Raw genomic sequence first — 6,000 nt, forward strand, 5'->3', positions numbered from 1 at the left:
AGCCAGGCCATATGTAGTAAAACAAAACACAGAAATAGTAAGTTTATCATTACTTTTGTAGATTTATAATACTGAGGTTTGAACCCAAGGGCTTTTAAGTCACGGTCCTAGCCATTTTTGCTTTGTTTTTAGGTAGTGTCTCCTGTTTTGGCCAAGGGCTAGCTTCAGATCATGAGATGACTCATACATAGCTGGAACAGTAGATACATACCACCATACACATGAGGTCTTACTTTTTCCTAGGTTGAGCTTGAACTCTGATCCTCCCAACCTCTGCCTCCTAAGTAGCTGAGATTTCCGATATGCACCAATACAGAACAGTTTTGAATATGAGTCTTTACCAGTATTTTAAGCATTTTAAGTATTGGTGAGCACTTGAACAAACCATGGAGCTCATATAGCTCAATGCGTGAGTATATGGAAGTGGTAGGGTGTGATTCAGTGTTGAGGATGGTGGATATATTTCTTAAGCAATAGTGAAGAGGTGAGATGTGGGCTGTAATGACTTACTTTAATATGAAAAATAAAACATTTGTTTATTTTTATTATTTTTATTTTTGGTGCTTGAGCTTGAACTCAAGACTTGGGCCAGGCACTGGTGGCTCATGCCTGTAACCCTAGATAATCAAAAGGCCAAGATCTGAGGATCATGTTTCAAAGCCAGCCTGGGCAGGAAAGTCTGTGAGACTCTTATCTCCAATAAACCACCAGAAAACTGGAAGTGGCCCTGTGGCTCAAATGATAGAGCACTTGCCTTGAGCTGAAGAGCTGAGGGACAGTGCCCAAGCCCAGAGTTCAAGCCCCACGACAGACCAAAAAAAAAAAAAAAAGAGTTGGGTACTGTCCCTGAGATTTTTGGCTCAAGGTTAGTATTCTACCAGTTGAGCCACAGCACCACTCTGGCTTTTTTTTTTTTTTTGGTAGCTAATTGGAGATGAAAGTTTCACAGATTTTCCTGCCCAGGCTGGCTTCAAACTGCAATCCTTAGATCTCAGCCTCCTGATTACCTCCTGATTACAGTTGTGAACTGCTGACACCCAGCTAAAACCAAACATTTTAAAGCATATTTAAATCAGAGGAAGTGAACTAGGAAGATTTTATTCAAAAAGTGACAACTAAATTAAATATAGTCTGTATATAAGTTTTAGAGGCTTATAAAACATAGAAACATATCTGAATATTTACACTAAGATAGTTAATTGGGAAAGTGAGCCTTATGTCAACAGAAAAAAACTTGTATCATGAAAGTTCGTATAAGTTGGGTGCCAGTAGCTCATGCCTGTAATTCTAGATACTCAGGAGGATGAGATATGAGGATCATGTTTCAAAACCAGGTTGGGCAGGAAAGTTTGTGAGACTCTCATCTCCAATTAACTACAAAAAGCTAGTCGTGGAGCTGTGGCTCAAGTGGTAGAGCACCAGTCTTGAGTAACACAAGAAACAAAAATACCCTAAAGAACAGAGCCCAGGCTGGGTCTGAGCCCTAGTACTATGGCATACACACATAGACACAGATACACACAAAGTTTACATAAAGTGCTAGGTATAATATCAAGTTTTCAAAAAATGTATAAAGAATATAATTTTACTTTCTCAATGAAAAAATTAATAGTAAAATAGACGATGTTTGGTTTACTAGCAATTAAAAATATAGTTGGAAATGAGCTGAATAATTTTTTGTAACTTTTTTTTTTTTGTCAGTTGTGGGGCTTGAACTCTGGGCCTGGGCACTGTCTCTCAGCTCTTCAGCTCAAGGGTAGCACTCTACCAATTGAGCCACAGCACCACTTCCAGTTTTCTGTGGTTTATTGGAGATAAGAGTCTCACAGACTTTCCTGCCCGGGCTGGCTTTGAACTGCAATCCTTAGATCTCAGCCTCTTGAGTAGCTAGGATTACAGAGGTGAGTCACCAGCGCCCAGCGACAACTTTTTTTTTTTTAAATAAGTTTTTTATTCTGAAAAAACTATACAGAGGGGTTACAATCACATGAGCAAGGTAATGAGGACATTTCCTATCGAGCATTGTTGTCTCCTCATTTGTTAAGTTCATTTTTTGACATAGCATCTTGTACATCTCATTGTTGCAATGGGTCCACCTGTATCCGTATTTAAACAATTTGTTTTTTCCCTTCCCCTCCACAAATTATACCGACATCAAATACAGTGAAAACGGGTTATACCATGGGGGAGGGACATACAAAGCAACAAAGAAATCACGTGGTACCTTATAAATACGTTGGAAACAATAGCAAGAAAGAAAAAACCACTTGTGTCCTAATCTTGTTTTTAATGATAGTAAAATAAATGTAACATAACTTAGCATCTTAACTGTGTTTAAGTACCCAGTTTGGTGGCACTCAGTAAATTCTCTTTCTTATGCAGCCTTCACCACCATCTGAGCTCTTTTTGTCTTACACGATGAAATCTCTGTGACAGTTACACTCCTCATTTCACCTCATCCCAACTCCTGGAACACAACTTTGCTTTCTTTTTGTGCACTTGGAGGTACTTCATGTAAGCAGAGTTACACACTGCTTATGTGTATGCATGACATTTCATTCATCATGGTGTCTTCAGGTTTTTCCTTGGGGCATTATGTGTTGAAATTTCTCTCTTTTCTTTTAAGGCTCTATAAAATTGACTTGGATGTGCATTGCCTTCATGCATTCATTTCTTTCAAGGGTACCTGAGCTGCTCTACCTTGTGCCTATAGTGTGCAATGCTGCTGGGACCACTGCACATGTCTGTTTATGTGCCTACCTTTAATTCTTTCTTTTTTCTTGATTTTGTTGTCCCTCTATGAGGGTTTGAATCTAGGTCCTGGGTACTGTCCCTTAGCTTTTTCAGCCAAGGCTGGTGCTCTGTCACTTTCGGATTTTCTGTGGCTAACTGGAGATAAGAGTCTCAAGGGCTTTCCTGCCTGGGCTGGCTTTGAACCTTGATCCTTAGATCTCAGCCTCTTGAGTGGCTAAGATTACAGGTGGGAGCCACCAGTACCTGGATTAACAGAGAAAAAGAAAGAGAGAAAGAGAGAGAGGGAGAGAGGAAGAAAGAGAGAAATTTTATTCCCATTAATATACCACACATATTTCAGAAAAATAAAGAAGACCAATGATAAGATCATGTTGAAATTGTCTTTGCTGCTGTCAGTATGAATTGCTCCAACTGTTTGTAATTATTAGGCAATAACTAGAAAAAGTTGCACAATATATTCTCCATTTCACTTTCTAACACACATAGTTTATTCTTGTGAAAACTACCAAAGGAGAAAAATTTATATGTATTAATGATTTCATAGGGTGGGAGAGGAAAATATAAATGACCAATGATCAAAGAGAATTACTGCAATAAATTGTGCAAGAAGTCAGTGGAATACTGTGGAATGGAATACTATACTGCTATTTATAGGGGCTATTTAAGAATCACAGAACACAAAAGTGAGGTGCTTACTAACTTAAGTAAAATTAAATGTACTGTATTCTATAATACATAGTGTGTTTTAAGATATGTGATATGATGTAACATATGATTATGTTATGATTATACTTAATATAGTATGAGTCTGTGTTAACATACTATGATTATGACTATATGTTATATTAATGTAACGTATATAATATAACATATGGCATAATATAACCTTTTTTTCCAAGAGGGAGGCAGCAACATCAAAGCATATTGCATCATGGGTAAAGCAAGAAAGTGGCTCTCAGGTCCAAATTGTATAACTGTAACCCAAATGAACTTACTGACACTTTTAATGAAACAATGTGTCAAACTGGACAAAGTAGCTCATGTCTATAATCCTAGCTATTTGGGAGGCAGAGATCAAGATGGTAGTTCAATGCTAGTCCAGGAATAGAGGTCACAGGACCATATCTCAGCCAATGGACTGGGCATAATCATACATACCTGTCATCACAGCTACATGGGAAGCATAAATAGGAAGCTTACTATCCAGGAAAGCCTGGGAATAAACACAAGACCTTATTTTTAAAAATGAAAAAGTAAAGCAGGACTACGAGCATGATCTCATTGATAGCAAGACTAAGGCGCTGAGTTCAAACCCTAATACTGCCAGTAAATAAATAGATAGCTAGATAAATAAATAAATAAGAAGAAAACTTGAAGACAGACATGCCTATTCAACACTGACTCACTGGCAACACCCTTATCTTAGTGGAAGCTGTTATAGGGCGAAGCCCTCAAATTGTATTAGGGAATCATTTTGTTTGTGGGCTACCCTAATGAGGTCAGTCCTGGCACAGAGACCAAATGGTGCTTCGCTGTATAAGGATGAAGGAGCACCGGGGAATTTACCAAAGTGAATGACACCTTGTAGATGGAACTGATTAATTGACTTTCCAAAGGGAGACATCCTCTTTCATTTATGCAATCTTGGTTTACATATGGAGATCATACTCAGGAATCCTTGCAGCAAGGGCAAAAGTATTTTTATGCGATTTTATATGGGCAAGCTAAAGCACAACATTGGGTCTGTCACGAAAGCAACACTTTAAAATAGACATGGATACATGGGTACAGTACCACAGAAACAGGGAAAGGAAACTGAGTACTATAGTGGCAGGCATGCTAGTCATATTTATTTTTCTCTGCTGACAATTGTTTACTTCATAAAAACCAGGAAAATAAAGACTATTTCTATATCATGTTCATATGGAGTTTTGTAATAAGATACTTAATGCCAATTAATTAAATACATTGTTGGATAATAATTAAATTATAAACATAAATACTAATTTTGGAAGTGTTTTAATTCTAGTTGGCAGATAATCTGTGTGTAACCAATGCAACATAACCAAACGCTGTACATTCAAAATGAAGGTGTGATAGCTATGTAAGTGGGCCTCGTGCCACAGTGAGTGTTTTCTACTCTTGATCCCCTCCAATTTTTGGACAATTGGAAATATATTGAACATTGAAAGTCAACTAATCAAAGTGATCTCTGATGAATTACTTTGTAATAAATATACAAATAGAAAAACTATGATTATAATGTACAGTTACATTAACTATTTTAACCACCCACATTATATTTATCTGAGATCAACTAAAAGCTGACCATTCTTTTCACACAATTATTATCTTGATTTCTGTGGTTAGAATTTTGATCTTAAAGGTAGAATTTTTAATTGACATTTATCAACTTGATCTAAGAAACTTCACTTTTTTATCCTAATCAGTTAAGGTGATTGTTTGATTCTTGATTCTGCCATGGCTATATTATTTATTGCAGAAGTTAGTAAACTTTTTCTGTAAAAAGAAAAGTAGTGAATATATTTTGTGGGTAAGGGGATTTTGTAACCTAGTTTTTAAATTTTTTTTTCTTTCAGCAGGCACTAGTGGCTCATGTCTATAATTCTAGCTACCTAGGAGGCTGAGATCTGAGGATCCTGGCTCAAAGCCAGCTAGGGAAAGAAAGTCTATAAGGCTCATCTCCAATAACCTACTAAGAAAAAGCCAAAAGTAGCACTGTGGCTCAAATGGTAGAGCACTAGCCTTGAACAAAAGCCTCAGGACCAGAAAAAAATTTTTTCTTTCACTACAACTCAATGGCAGAGTACTTGGCTAGGATCTGAGCTTGATTCTCTGTATTGAGAAAACAAACAACACATGAACATAATCATATATTATATAAATGAATGGGAAAATACTATTCCTTAAAGTATGAAAACCATTCTTAACTCTAAGGCCATACAATATCCTTCCTCAGACTAGACCTGGTCCATTGGCTGCAGATTTATAATTTACAATTATTGTTAATTATCTACTGTTGTTACAAATATTAAATAATATCTATTGCTGCTACAAATGATAACAATTACTTGTTACTTAAATTATTAACTATTATGTAGTATTGCTGAAAATAGCAAGCATTATTATTTTTGTATTTCTGTAGTCAAGGATCCAGATCATGTCTAAGAGTACCTCATCCTCAAGGTCCTTCATGAGGTTGAAATGAAGTGTTGGCTGAGACTT

This window comes from Dipodomys spectabilis, unplaced genomic scaffold, assembly GCF_019054845.1.
Source record: "Dipodomys spectabilis isolate Male_0828 unplaced genomic scaffold, ASM1905484v1 ptg000043l, whole genome shotgun sequence".
Lineage (NCBI taxonomy): Eukaryota > Metazoa > Chordata > Mammalia > Rodentia > Heteromyidae > Dipodomys > Dipodomys spectabilis.